Below are 16,250 nucleotides of genomic sequence, written 5' to 3'. Positions count from 1 at the left end.
CGCGAAGCATTTTAAGGCTGGAGGACGTTATCGAGTTCGGGAGTGCTGTATCCATCAGAGTTCACCGTGTAGGTGGAAAAATTATCGCGGTTGACTGGGGCTCCAATCATATGGACGGTTCAAATCACGGAGATATTTCTAACTTTGTGTGAACTATTTGACATCAAGGTTTTTTTTGAAACAATGCAATACTGTCAGCTTTGATACTAGGTGTGAATTGTATCAAGGACTCCTGAGATGAAGCTTCTTGAAGTTATCATATGCAAGAGCAGATGGAGGTGCATTAAAAACTTTAGTCGAGATGTTAAAACAAACGAAATGGGGTTTGAATTGAAGACGCTGGGTGGCAACATGAGGTCTGCAAGCTAGGACATGAGTCGCAGCTCTTCACATGCTAAGTCATGAACATGTGTTTGGGAATTGGCTGGATAACACTGAAATAGTTGTAGGAAAAGTGACGAAGTCTGTAATCAAATGTCAAGGAAAGAAACCTTTGCCAGTCTTGAATGCAGACAATATACTTTGCACTTATTCCAGTTTTTTTTCCCTTTGAGCACGTGGTCCTGGATTTTTGGAAATGCTTCCCTCAGATCTCAACGGCTGATTCCAGTAATGAGAGCTCTTTTCATTCAACCACGGGGTGACTTCCAGCAGTCCAGTTTGGTGAGTTCCCATCTTTGCAGTTTTGACCCTGCTGGGTGGCCCTCTATGGAAGCCTTCTTCAGTGACGACGAACAGTTATTATAATCTCGGACAGTCCCATCTTTTATTGGCTGTCACAGCCTGACATGACGGTTTCCCACAGCCGGGATTTCCAGCCCAGCATTGTCATATCATTCTGGCATGGGAGAAAGGGAGCACTGCAGTTTCTGGAAATTAGAATCGAAGACTGTGGTGCTGGAGTAGCACAGCCAGTCAGACAGCATCCACGGAGCAGGAAAATCGACCTGTTGGTCACAAGCCCTTGATGAAGAATGAGGAGGTGGAAAAGGGAACCTGAGAGAAAATTGGGAGGGGATGGGACGAATGAGAAGGTAGCTGAAAATGCAATAGGTAAATGAGGTTGGGGTGAAGATGATAGCTCAGAGAGAAGGGTGGAGCAGATGAGGAGGACTAAGGTGGAAAAGTAGGACAAGTGAACAGGGCGATGTCGCGTTGGAAGGTGGGAATTGGAATTAGTTGGGGAGGGGAAATAAGGAAACTTGCGAAATCCACACTGATTCTGCTTGGTTGGATGGTCCCAGGCAGTAGATATTCAGAAACTCCTAAGTTTCAAGTTGAGGAGCAAAGGAGTACCAACCTTGTTGATGTTGGAGGGGTGATCTTCAAGGGCGGAGGTGCGAAAGTTGGATGTGATACGCAGGAGACCATCATCGACCACTTGGGGCAGGAAATTCTGATCTTTGAAGAAGGAGGTCATGGTGTATTCTGTAGTGGAATTGGTCCAGTTGGAAGCTGGTGCGGCGGAGGCAGATAAATTGGGAATAAGGATATCGTTTTTTACAGGAGACAAAGTGAGAGGGGATGTCGTCCAGGTAGCTGTGGGAATCGTAGGGTTTGTAGTAAATGTCTGTGTTGAGTCAGTCATCGTTAATAGAAATGGAGAGGTCCAGGAAAGGGAGGGACAGTCCGAGATGGTCAGGTGTAGTTGAGGTCGTGTTGGAATGTGTTTATGATGTTGATGAAGTGTTTAAACTCCTCGTGGGATAGAGTCAACAATGCAGTGGAGGAAACAATGGCAGGGGTGGTATCGGTATTGCTGCAGAAGATGGACTGTTCCACGTTTCCAACGAAAGGGCAGGCAGAGCTGGGGACCACGCGTGTGTCCATGGCGACGCTGGGGGAAAGGCAATTACGATGCTGTGAGGCAAGATTTAGGAAGCATAGAATGGGGAAGGAAACTGCAGAGGATGGGCACATTAGAAATGTGGAGCTTATTCAAGGAAAAGCTCCTCTGTGTCCGAGATAAGTATGTACCTGTCAGGCAAGAAGGAAGTGGTACAGCGCGGGAGACTTGGTTTGCTAAGGAAGTGGAATCTCTGGTCAAGAGGAAGAATAAGGCTTACGTTATGATGAGATGTGAAGGCTCAGTTATGGCGCTTGAGGGTGACCAGGTAGCCAGGAAAGAGCTATAGAGAGAGCTCAGAAGAGCCAGGAGGTGACATGAGAATTTGTTGGTGGATAGATTCAGCGTAAACCCTAAGGCTTTCTGTAGGTATTTAAGGAATTAAAGAATGACGAGAGTAAGATTAGGGCCAATCAAGGATAGTAGTTGGAAGTAGTGTGGGGAGTCAGAGGAGATAGGGGAAGAAATAAATGAATATTTTTCGACAGTATTCACCCTAGAAAACGACAATATTGTCGAGGAGAATACAGAGATACAGGCTACTAGACTAGGTGGGATTGAGGTTCACAAGGAAGAGGTATTCGAAATCGTGCAGAGTGTGAAAATAGATATATCCTCTGGGCTGGATGTGATTTATCCTAAGATCCTCTGGGCAAGGAGGAGGTTGCTGAGCCTTTGGCATTGATCTTTAAATCGTCATTGTCAACAGGAATAGTGCCAGAAGACTGGAAGATATCAAATGTGGTCCTCTGTTCAAGAAGTGGGGTAGAGACAACCCTGATAATTATAGATCAGTAAGCCTTACTTCAGTTGTAGGTAAGGTGTTGTAAAAGGTTATAAGAGATAGCATTTATAATCATGTAGGAAATAATAATTTGATTCTGGAGAGTCAGCACGGTTTTATGAAGGGCAGGTTGTGCCTCACAAAACTTACTGAGTTCTTTGAGAAGGTGACCAAACAGGTAGATGAGTGTAAACCTGTTGATGTGCTGTGTATGGATTTCAGCAAGCCGTTCGATAAGGTTCTCCACAGTAGGCAACTGTACAAAATGCAGAAGAATGGGATTGTGGGAGATTTTACAGTTTGGATCAGTAATTGGCTTGCTGAAAGAAAACAGAGGGTGGTGGTTGATGGGAACTGTTGATCCTGGAGACCAGTTACTAGTGGTGTACTGTAAGGGTCGGTGTTGGGTCCAATGCTGTTCGTCATTTTTAGAAATGACCTGGATGAGGGCGTGGAAGGGTGTGTTAGTAAATATACAGAAAACGCTCATATCGGTGGAGCTGTGGATAATGTCGAAGGTTACAGTGAGATATAAATAAGGTGTAAAGCAGGGCTGGGAGTGGCAAATGGAGTTTAATGCGGACAAGTACGAGGTGATTCACTTTGGTCGGAGTAACCGGATTGCAAAGTACTGGGCGAATGGTAAGATTCATGGTAGTGTAGATGAGCAGAGAGATCACGGTGTCCATGTACACAGATCCTTGAAAGTTGCCACGCAGGTTGAAAGGGTTGTTAAGAAGGCAGACAGTGCTTCAGCATTTTTTAATAGAGGGATCGAGTTCTGGAACTATGAGGTTATGCTACAGCTGTACAAAACTCTGGTGCAGCCGCACTTGGAGTGTTGTGCACAGTTCTGGTCACCGCATTATAAGAAGGATGTGGAAGCTTTGGAAAGGGCACAGAGGAGATTTACTAGGATGTTGCCTCGTATGGAGGGGAGGTCTTACCAGGAAAGGCTGAGTGACTTGAGGCTGTTTTCGTTGGAGAGAAGAAGGTTGAGAGGTGACTGAATAGTGACACATAAGATAATCAGGGATCACATAGGGTGGACAGGGAGAACCTTTTTTTCCAAATATGGTGACGGCGAGCACAAAGGGGGCATAGTTTTAAATTGAAGGATGATATATATATGTATATATATATAGGACAGATTTCAAAGGTAGTTTCTTTGCTCAGAGAGTAGTAAGGGTATGGAATGCTTTGGCTGCAACGGCAGTAGATTCACCAACGGAAAGTGCATTTAAGTCGTCATTGGACAAACATATGGACGTACATGGAATAGTGTAGGTTAGATAGGCTTCAGATTGGTAAGACTTGTTGGCGCAACATCGAGGGCCGAAGGGCCTATACAGCGCTGAAGTGTTCTATGTTCTATTGAGATTGAGGACCAGTTCTGCCAAGCAAATGGAAGCGTACTGGTGGGGACGACTGGAGAGGAAGAGATGGAAGTCTTGGAAGCCTTCGTCGGGAAGGATAGATGTGTACAGAGACAGGATGTCCATGGTGAAGATGAGTTGTTGGGAACCGGCGAAATGAATGTCAAGGAGGAGGTGGAGGTCGTTGAGGTGTCTTGACTTTCGGTGAGGAGATCTTGGACTGTGCGGATAGGAAATTATCAAGGTATGTGGAGATGATTTCAGTGGGCCAGGATCATTCTGAGACAATCGGTCGAACTGGGCAGGGAAGTTTGTCAATTTTGAGGAGGCAGTGTGTAGGAGTTCCCATTGGCTGATGAGGTGGGTTTATGCTCTGAGAGTTTGGTGATGGGATGGGACGCCATGGTCAATGAGGCAAAGGAAGAGCTGCCTGTGAGTTGGCACCTGGCTTCAGCAGTGCAAATTTCGTTGCGCCAAACTACCATTGCAAACCCCACTCCCCCCCTCCGCCCACCCACCCCCCCCCCCCCCCCCCCCCGCCCCCCGCCACTCAACCCTTTGCCTGCTGGTCTGACTGTGAGTTTGGGTTTCAAGCGGAGCATGTGGTAGGCGCTGAGCTTTGCAAGGGTGACAGATTGGATTGTGTGAGGGGTGTGGACAGATGAGGTGGTCGATTTCCCGTCGTCCATTGGAAATAAAGAGATCAAGGACTGGTAACAGGCCAGCACGAGGTTCCAAGTGGTTGGGGTATGTTGGAGGCGAGAGCAGGGATCCTCGCAGGGTGGACCAGAGTCCTGTTGGAATAAAAAGAGCAGAAGCAAAGGCATCAGAAGTATTCAATGACATGGAAAGTGTTGAATTCATTTATCTGTGTCCATAGGGTTTGAAGGTGAGACATTTGCTGAGGAGTTAATGAGGATGGTAAAAACACAGCAGGGCTGGGAGCTAGGAATTGCTGTAAAGCTGGAGCTGGGGGACGCGGTTGAGACTTTAACTGGAGTTGGTGTGGAAGTGAGATGTAGTTGGTTTCACCTACACAATTAACGCTCACCCCAGCGTCGGGGGTCGGAAGTGGTTCCTGTAGGATCCGCGGTGGCAGAAGAGGCGTAACACAGGATATTGGCAAAGTTTTCGAAGGTGTTGCCGTGAGTGATGTCATTAGGGGCAGTCACGGCGGTGCCTGTAAGCACATTCACACATTCGCAAATGCACATTCACGCAGCCCTTTATACACACTCTCTCTCTCTCTCTTCCACACACACACACACACCACATGCAGGCACACGCACACAAACTCTGACAGGGATGTAGTCCATTACACCCACAGACACACTTTGCCAAGCTTTTACAGATGAAAACACACACTGTTTTGCAGTCACACTCACACACCCACATGCACTCTCTCTCTCACTGACACACAGACACGAGTCAAAATCCATGGGGTGAGTTTGTATTTGCAGAATTAAATTTGTAGACACATTCTAATTTGCTTTAAAAATGGACAATCTGCAGAAAGTCAATGCAGATGTAAACACATGTCACATGTAAATTACAATTTGTAAGTAGAATCAGTCTGATTCAAGATTGGGATACAGACAGACTCTGACCTCACACCCATCATACAGTGTCTGAGCTAAAACGTCACATTTTGTTACAAAACGTTAAGTTATCTCGAGAAGGTGACTTCAAAGATCTTTAGGATTCGCATATAAATGAACCAAAGATTACATTCGAAAAGATGAAAGACGCAACAATCCAGGTTTGTTCAATATATCCCTGTATAAAACTGCAATTCTTTGGTATAAATTATTTGTCTTATAATCATATACTACGCAATCACGCATGAAGTAGCAACGCTCCGAAAGCTAATGCTTCCAAATACAACTGTTGGACTAGAACTTGGTGTATTGTGATGTTTAACTTAATCAAGATTTGAAGTCACTGACAAGAGAACATAGAACATAGAACATAGAAGAATACAGCGCAGTACAGGCCCTTGGGCCCTCGATGTTGCGCCGATCCAAGCCCACCTAAACTACACTAACCCACTATCCTCCATATACCTATCCAATGCCCTCTTAAATGCCCATAAAGAGGGAGAGTCCACCACTGTTACTGGCAGGGCATTCCATGAACTAACGACTCGCTGAGTGAAGAACCTACCCCTAACATCAGTCCTATATCTACCCCCCCTTAATTTAAAGCTATGCCCCCTTGTAATACCCGACTCAATACGCGGGAAAAGGTTCATACTGTCGACCCTATCTAACCCCCAAATCATCTTGTACACCTCAATCAAGTCACCCCTAAACCTTCTTTTCTCTAGTGAAAACAGCCCCAAGTGCCTCAGTCTTTCTTCATACGATTTTCCTTCCATACCAGGCAACATCCTGGTAAACCTCCTCTGCACCCGTTCCAATGCCTCCACATCCTTCCTATAGTATGGCGACCAAAACTGCACACAATATTCCAGATGCGGCCGTACCAGATTCTTATACAACTGCATCATGACCTCAGGACTCCGGAACTCAATTCCTCTACCAATAAAAGCCAGTACGCCATATGCCTTCCTCACCGCACTATTTACCTGGGTGGCAACTTTCAGAGATCTGTGTACATGGACACCAAGATCCCTCTGCTCATCCACACTACCAAGTATCCGACCATTAGCCCAGTACCCCATCTTTTTGTTATTCTTCCCAAAGTGAATCACCTCGCACTTAGCTACATTGAATTCCATCTGCCACCTTTCTGCCCAGCTCTGCAGCTTCTCTATATCCTGCTGTAACCTGCCACATGCTTCCTCACTGTCAACAACTCCTCCGACTTTCGTATCATCCGCAAACTTGCTCACCCAACCTTCTAACCCCTCTTCCAGGTCATTTATAAAAATGACAAACAGCAATGGTCCCAAAACAGATCCTTGCGGAACACCGCTAGTGACGGCACTCCATGAAGAAACTTTGCCATCAACTACTACCCTCTGTCTTCTTCCATCCAGCCAATTCCTAATCCAAACCTCCAACTCACCCTCAATGCCATATCTCCGTATTTTCTCCAGTAGCCTACCATGGGGAACCTTATCAAACGCCTTACTAAAATCCATATATACCACATCTACCGCTTTCCCCTCATCAACCTCCTTCGTCACCTTTTCAAAGAATTCAATAAGGTTTGTGAGGCACGACTTGCCCTTCACAAAACCATGCTGACTATCCTTGATCACATTATTCCTATCTAGATGTGCATAAATCCTATCCCTTACAATTCTCTCTAAGACTTTGCCCACAACAGAAGTGAGACTCACCGGCCTATAGTTACTCGGGCTATCCCTACTCCCCTTTTTGAACAAGGGAACCACATTTGCTATCCTCCAGTCTTCTGGGACTACTCCTGTAGACAAAGAGGACATAAAAATCAAGGCCAATGGCTCTGCAATCTCCTCCCTTGCTTCCCAGAGAATCCTAGGATAAATGCCATCAGGCCCAGGGGACTTATCTATTTTCACCTTTTCCAGGATTTCCAACACCTCTTCTCTACATACCTCAAAGCCATCCATTCTACTTATTTGTGCCTCAGTATTCTCATCGACAACAATGCCCTGTTCCTGAGTGAATACTGAAGAAAAGTATTCATTCAGTGTCTCCCCAATCTCTTCCGCCTCCACACGCAACTTCCCCCTACTATCCTTGACTGGACCTATTCCTACCCTAGTCATTCTTTTATTCCTAACATACCTATAGAAAGCCTTAGGGTTTTCCCTAATCCTATCTACTAAGGACCTTTCATGTCCCCTCCTTGCTGCTTTTAGCTCTCTCTTCAGGTCCTTCCTGGCTACCCTATAACTCTCAATCGCCCCAATTGAACCTTCACGTCTCATCTTGAGATAGGCCGCCCTCTTCCATTTAACAAGGGATTCCAATTCCTTATTAAACCACGGCTCCCTCGCACGACCCTTTCCTTCCTGCCTGACAGGTACATAATTATCAAGGACACTCAATAGTTGCCCCTTGAACAAGTTCCACATATCATTTACACTCTTGCCTTGGAGTCTACTTTTCCAAGCCACACATCCTAAGTCATGCCTCACCGCATCATAATTTCCCTTACCCCAGCTATAATTCTTGCCCTGTAGTACACACTTATCCCTCTCCATCACGAGTATAAAAATCACCGAATTATGGTCACTATCCCCAAAGTGCTCACCTACCTCTAATTCTAACACCTGGCCTGGTTCGTTACCCAGAACCAAATCCAGTATGGCCTCACCTCTTGTTGGCCTGTCTACATATTGTGTCAGGAAACTCTCCTGCACACATTGAACAAACACTGTTTGGGAAGGATGAAAGAATTTCCAGAAGGGTAGGTACAAATCAAAACAGGGAGCACGTCCGACAATTGATTTGCTTTTCTCAGATTTAAAATCAGCAATTGAGGTGTGGAAGACAGTTCTACACCTCTCCATAGTTTTCGTTTCAAATTGTTTCATAACATCTCTCCTGAACGGACTGAACATCATTTTCACATTCAGTGCAAAAGCCCCACCCAATGGCATCAGTTTACTTTTATCACCCGCTTTTATCTTGTTAATATTTTGTCGGGCTTCATTCAGATTATTTTTTAACTTTGGAAATTCTCGTGAAAACAGGCCTCATTATAACCGATAGAGAAGTACCTCAGCAGGTCTGCTGGCATCCGTGGGATAGAAAACAGAGTTAATATTTCTCGATGAGTGACCCTTCTTCTGAAGTAACACACCTGATCTCTCCTTATACATTCAAACTTAATGAAACCGGAACAGATGATGGAACTCTGAGATCAGAAAGTACTGCACCAGCAGTAAAGTTGGGAGTTTCTGTCAGTGGATAATTGCACGGAGAATGCTGCTCAGTGATTTTCTATCACTGTTCCGGTGTCTGGATGAGGCTGACCAGTCAGTGAGCTGGAGACATTTCTGTTCAAATGCGAAAACGAGAGAGCATAGTAGCAGCAGATTAAAACAGATTCAATTGTCATAATGCCATATCCGAAACGCAATTAAAGCGAATGATTGTGTCGGACATCTTTTTCACATGTATTTTTCGGTGAGAGGTGCCTTGTCCCTGCAGCCAGCCCAAAGCTCCTTGATTGAAAATCTGAGCTGTTACATTCACAGAGACGTTGCCTTATACCATGTGGAAGATCTTTGGGGAGAACGAGTTTGCAGCTCAGCTTTATTGACGTTTGCTGTCAAATTTCTGCCATGAACAAATCAATTCTAAGAACAAGATTAATCTCAACTCTGAAGGAGCATTTCTGCCCATACATCATAACGAACTAACGAAAGCAGAATCTGGAATCTTAAAGAAACAACGCTGTTCACTCAAACCCCATGAGCCCCAACCTGAGATCATATACTATTTCACTCGATGTTGGATCGAGACAGTTTATTCCAAGTGTCAAAAAAAATCTCAGAACTGTCGTTCTTTCCGCAAGTGTGGTGTATGCCCTGTTTAAACAAGAACATTTCACTCACTGATTGAAATTTAAACCTTCCCACACATTGAACGTGTTCATTCTGCCAAGGCCGTTATTTATTCCCCTTCCACAATTGCACAGGATCTGGAGCCACATGAAGGACCAAGTGAGAAGAACATACTTCCTTTTCTGATAGAAATGCCGTCAGTGAACAAGATAGGCTTCCAAAAATGGAGACGTCTTTGACCTCTATTATTATCACTATTCATCCTGACCCATGACTGTGTATGACTTTACATAAATGTTTGAGATGTTTGACCCTTCTCCTGTTGCTTTAAAATGTGTTTACAAATTTAACACAAATCTTCAATAAAAGTTAACCGTGATGAATGAATAATGATGTATAATCATTGCAAAAGCAGGTCCGACTCTGTTGAAATCGCCTGGCAAAAGAGAAAAAAAACAAGCACAAGGTTCTTACAGTAAAGACAGAAATGGCGGAGAGATTCACAATGGAACACCTTCTCTGATGTACCGGTTTATTTGACAGCAGCCTCAAAACTGACTGACAAGTTCCTCTGAACAGCTAGCCTGCTAAAACCCAACCCAAACCAATCCTAACCAGAAACATGCTGCATTTGGAAACCGGTCCACTCTCTTTTATTGCACAAAGGCTTGATTTTAACTTCAAAGCTTCTTCAAGTAGGCCAAGGCAGACATGCCTTGAACCTACATTTTTTTCTCAAAACAGTTGAAAAGATCCAATGAGCTGCAGCATTAGAAGACTGCGCGGAATACATGTCATATATCATAAAGAGAGGCAAAACTGCCAGCTCTGTCCAGACTGCTGCTACACATGATCCAACCCCTCAAAATATTAGAATAATGCAGCACAGAACCGAAATATGTTACTTGTTTTAAACAGTTGTAAACTCGATCTTCCAGGAGTGATATGCAGCTCCCCCAACAAGTCAGTTTTATACTAAGCCCAATTTATTTACCCACGATCACGAAACCCAATTAAGAATAACATAATTATTTGAAAACCCAACACACACGAAATCACAATTTGTCAAAAAACTGATGCAAATACTTGCAACATTCCCATAACCATCCCCCTGATAATAAAATCCCCCTGACAATTCAATCACATGTTCTTGAAGGAGAGATGTCAGAAGAAGAGATGATCAGCATGGAACTGCTGCTTTCACATCCTGGCAGAGTCTCTGGGATCCAGGTAAAACGTGACCAGCAGCTGCAAACAAAACCAGCTTGCTGAAACCAAACTAAACTGAACCCTGAACTGGGAGAAGAGGGCACTCCCCTTTCATGGTACAAGTATTTAAAAATTTAAAATGATTCTCAAGTACATATTTCCCGACATATCGGAACCTCTGTTTTTATGAAGGATCTGACATAAAAACAAGGACGGGGTAAACTCCTGCTTAGTTTAAACCAGCAACACAGAAATGTTTACCTCTTGCAGTCATCCGTGAAACTTTTAGAGGCCAAGAATTTGTCACAGTAAAAATTATCAACTCTATTTCTGAAAGTATAACAGAGAATAATTAACTGATAACTATTTACACCTCCTTTCTCCAACCTATGTTTACTTTCTCGACGATAACACTCGTCTAATAAATATCTCAAATTAGATTTACAGGAAAATTCAACTTTTAAAGCTAACCAACGTTCGAATCTTCTCTTTCTCTTTTCCGTTAGATTCGCTCTCTATGCCAGTGTTGAGATTTTTCTCTGTGCAATCTCCTTCTCTGGACAAGTACCTCTCAGAGAGTTCTAGCTAGCAGTCTATAATCTGCTGGTCTGATGGCAGTTCTCAGCCCAACTGTTCAATTTTCCCCAGTGGTATACACCAAAGTCATTGGTTTTAAAGATTGCCAATATCCTCAATTTAAACTTGACTAGAACTTTGTAATTCTTCGGAAAATGATTTCAACTGACGAACCGATTTAGAATCTGTTTTGTCGTTTTCAGGTAACTAGCTACCCCAGTAGCTATATCACATGTTACATAGTGCTGTAATTTCTAGCTTTTACTCTCTTAAAGGTATAGTACATCACATCTTCATAACAACAAACTGACCTTGTTAATACAGCAGCATTGTCACACTCTCCCCTTTAAGAAATGAGTCATAAATTTCCAAAGATGGCTCAATTTAAAAATCCCATTAAGCTTACAGTGCTTGCATACTGTAGCACAACATACATTACTTTGACTGCATCAATACATTCTGTTTCAATAAATTTGATCGTCTCACCAAATGCATCCATTTCTCATCCAAGTCTTGAAATTGCATTTTAATCATGTTTTCTAGTCCTGGCACGTGCATAATATTCATTGCAACATTCTGGCATTTTTGTCCCTATATTTGTTCACAAACGTCGATGTGTTAGGGTCAATATATATGATTGTTCCAGATACGTTGCTAGTAAGATAAACATTGAAATATTATAACACAAATACCAAGCTCAAAGTCTTCTTCTCCACTGTGGAATATCTCGGCAAATGAATGTTCAACTTCCTGGAAAAATATATCCGCTAGGTCTTTCTCCCTTCCAGTCATCCTGCTGCAAAAGCACAGCAACGACACCGACATCACTTGCATCGATTGCCACCTTAAATGGATTTGCATATGCAGGTGTGGCTCACACTCGGGTTGTCGTTAACACAGCGTTCCGGCGAATAGATGCCTTCTGACAGTCGGCTATTCACTGAAACCTCTTGGCTTGCTTTAGTAAACCAGAGAGCGGAGCAGCCAAACTGTTTAATTTGGGACGAATTTCCAATAGAACCCATTCAATCCCTGAAGCTGTCGTACTGTTCTTTTTTTGTTGATGATCTGGGAGACTCCAGAGTTTATTCTGTTTTTTTTTATTCAATGGGCCATTTGTCCATGTCCGAGAAAATGTCCGAGGAAGTTGAGTTGCACTTTGACAAATCCATTCTTCGCCAGGTTTTTTACCAAGACTGCCCCCCAAAGTTAATCGAACAATTTCGATAAATTTTGATTATTTTCCTTCCATGTGTGGCTAAATATCACCGGGTCATGAACTTAAAATACACAATTTTGTCATGCGAATTTGCCTTATTGGTTAGTTTTTGAAATGTGGCTGACACATTATTCATACAAAACAGCATTGTTGGAAATGGAAGAGAGTTCAGAGTGTGGTGCTGGAAAAGTACAGGAGGTCAGGTACCATCCGAGGACCAGGAGAATCAACGTTTCTGGCATAAGCCCTTCAGCAGAAGCCCATCATTCTCCATCTGTTTTCGTTCTGGGTCCTTGCCAGTGCATTTGAGAATAACCGCTGGATGCCCTGCATTCAAAAATGCAAACAGGAATCAGGAAATATAGCCCAGTTAGGGTTGAGATGTCGCAGGGAAATTGTCGTAAATTGTTATTCATATAGATACATTGATCTGTTCAAATTAATCTGGCAGTTGCTTTGTGATTCTATTGACATTTCTTATATGACATAAAATGTACCATTCAAAAAAAAAGAAGCTGCACCAGTACTGTGCTGATTTTCTTTAAATAAAGTAATACGCTCAATATCATGCCAGAAATTAAAGAGTTGAGCTATAAATGGGAATATCTGAATGGGAGAACGCTATTTATTTACATGCTAAACACCTGAAAGGAACACTTGCATTTACAATTTTTCTGAGGCTTTATCTGGTTTTCACGATTTCTCGGCTGTTTTTCCGTTTGGCTCAATCTGCCCCGTCTTCACCATGGATGTGCAATCCTTCTGCGCATCCATCACTCATCAAGGCTTGTGTAACCATTGACTGCTTCCTCCTGAAACAGAGACCTAAAATGTCCCATCCAGCATCATATATTTTCACAGTTTTGAGCTTACACGTAAACGTAGTGTTTTTTTTTCACTTGTTTCTGTCATCTCCTTCAGTACCTGCATCCCTCCCTTTCTCTGAAACCTGGTCCACTTCCAACATTGCACCGTATTGGGCCAAACTGCTACAGATCCCGCACATATCTCTCTCTCTACAACGTCCTCTTGCACCTCCATATCTCTATACACCTCCAGATTTGAAATCTCTCCTTATCTCTATCATTTCCTCCCAACAGACCTCCTTAACTCTTATCTTCCCCAGTCCCTACATCCCTCCGTCTGGAAATCATTGTGAACATGATATGCATCTTATCTCTGTAACCCACTCCAGAAGCTATACCCATCTCTCTATGGAACTAACTCTAACATCTGCATCACTCTTTATGCCTGGAATATCATCCATTCACTCCACCTCCCCATATCTCCATCACCAGCTCAAGCCAAATTCGCCTTCATTATCGCTGTAATCTCCTCCAGCTCTGACACACCGTTCTATCTCTGTAATCTCTCACACAGAGACAATTTCGGAACACGTACAGAAAGAATTCTACTTTTAATGTTTGTATCACAAAGCTCATTTCACTTTTTGTAGTCTCAATGTGAAGATTTAAGTGGGAAGGTAATTAAAAGTGAGTAATACACTCCAAGTTGTAGTCATTGACCCATGGAGTACAAAAGTGGCCAATTCAGCCATCGACAGGCTAAAAATATATTATTACAAATGATAGTCTACTTTCCCTCTTTCGGTCAAAGACTCAAATGATGTAACACTTCAAAGCACATCCAAGAACCGTGTAATTGTCTTGGACTTTGATGCGTCAACTCGCCTCCCAGAAAATGTATTCCAAATTCTCACCAGCCTCAGAGTGAAAACAGTATTCTTCAATTCCCACTAAGCCGTCTACCTTTCTTTTTAAAATGATGTCTCATCTAGACCAACCCCTCCACTAAAACGAATTGTTGCTTTATATTCACCCTATGTTCACTACCTTATGCACATCAACCAATCCCTCCTCAACTTTTACTTTGACTGAGTAAATAATCCGAGTTCTTCCTGTGTCGTTTCACAGCGGAACTGTTCCATCCCAAGCAACATTCTTGAAAATGGTGTGCATTCATCCAGTTCAATCACATTCTTCCTATAATACGGTGACAAGAGTGGGCAAAGAACTCCAGCTACGGCCTAACCAATAATCCACGCATTTCCAAAATGACCAGCTGCAATTCACTTCCTAACTACCCAAGTGCAGTCCTCTATCCAGAAGCTACAAGAAATGTTTGTATTGGAACAAAACCCACTCACCTGGATGAAGAAAACACTAACAACACTCAAGAAATCGAGTCCATCCACGGACAGCCGCCCATTTGATGGGCATCATTACATCAATATTCACTCTTTCAACGTCTGATACATGGTAGCAGCAGTACGCAACATCAGTAAGATGCACTGCAGAAATTCAGAAGAGCTCCTTAGGCAACACATTGCAAACACACATCAGCTACCATTTGTAGCAAAGGTAGCACCATCTGCAAGTTGTCCTCTAACCCTCAGATCAATATGACTAGCAAAAGCTTTGGTGATCTTTCACATCCACTGACTCAAAGTCCAGGGCATCTAATGGGACATCTAATGCTGTAATCTTTAAGGATAACCACTTCACATCACTATAAATGCTAAACCAACAGCATCACACTACTTCGAAACGTGACCAACCTTCCAAAACCTCAGAATAACAATCCCTAGGATTCCCCTAACTCTGCGAGTAACCCTAACCCTAACCATAATCCTGATGCTCACTGGAAATTCAACTCAGTCCGAGCCTTGAATACATCAAACCCCAATATTCCTCTAATGTTGACATGAAAAATGGATCTGAAATTAATCCTAAAACTAATATGAGCGCCAGCTCAAATCTTATCGTCTGCATAATGCTAACATTGATTCTCATTCATAAGCACACATAGAAGCATACAAAAGTATAAAGTAAGTGCAGTCGTAGGCTATTCGGTCATTCAAGCCTGCATTTCCCTCTAATTTGATTATGTTCGATCATGCAAACTCAGCATCTTATTTAAGTTCGCACTCCTTACCCCTTTATGCCTTTACCCGCAAGGGCTGCATCCAGCTCCATCTTGAACATATTCAAATACCCGGAGGGCAAAAAGGGGACTCTCTACTCTCTGAGTGAAGACATTCTTCATCATATCTCCCTGTAATGGCTTATCCCTCATTCGTAATCTGAGACAAACGTCCTACAACTCCCCGACATTGGGAACATTCTTCCTGCATCCAGTCTGCCCAGTCCCAACGGGAGTCGATACGTTTTGATGAGATCCCTCCTCATTCTATTAGATTCCAGTGAGTACAAGTCCAGTTGATCTAATTTTTTGTCGTTTGTCCCCTGTCAACTTGGGAATTAGTCTGTTGAACTTTCGCTTGTCTCCCTCAAGCGCAAGAATTATCTTCCTCAGATAAGAAAATCAAATGCACAAAGTGTGACCTCACAAAGGTCCTCTTTAACTACAATGAGACGTCTTTACCATGACACTCAAATTATCTCGCTTTACCTTTGGTTTTCCTCACTGCCTGCTGCACCTGCATGCATAGTTAACCTGACTCTGTGAATACCTCAAATGTATCAGAGAAATTAAGCAAAACAGTTAGGAAAGAAAGGAGGGCGTGTTGGGTATTCTAAAAGAAATTACGATGTCCAAGTCCCCATGTCCGGATGGGATCTATCCCTGATTTCTGAGGCAAGCAAGAGGGGAAGTAGCTGCGGCCTTAGCAGATATCTTTGCAGCATACTTGAACAAAGGTAAGGTCCCTGACGAATGAAGAGTTGATAATGTTGTCTCCGTATTTCGGAAGGGTGGAAAGAATGAACCAGACAAATATAGACGGTGAGACTGAC

The 16,250-nt window shown here is 43.2% G+C and overlaps 1 pseudogene; it reads right to left on the bottom strand.

Moving 5' to 3' along the window:
- The window catches only part of LOC148142444 (uncharacterized), a 52,034-nt pseudogene that overhangs the window by 9,609 nt on the left and 26,175 nt on the right, over window positions 1-16,250 (bottom strand).

The sequence above is a fragment of the Chiloscyllium plagiosum genome, unplaced genomic scaffold, assembly GCF_037043375.1.
Source record: "Chiloscyllium plagiosum isolate Xiang-an unplaced genomic scaffold, Cpla_swu_hap1 HiC_scaffold_29, whole genome shotgun sequence".
Lineage (NCBI taxonomy): Eukaryota > Metazoa > Chordata > Chondrichthyes > Orectolobiformes > Hemiscylliidae > Chiloscyllium > Chiloscyllium plagiosum.
Note: the sequence above shows the minus strand (reverse complement) of the source record. Positions and strands in the feature narration are given on the sequence as shown.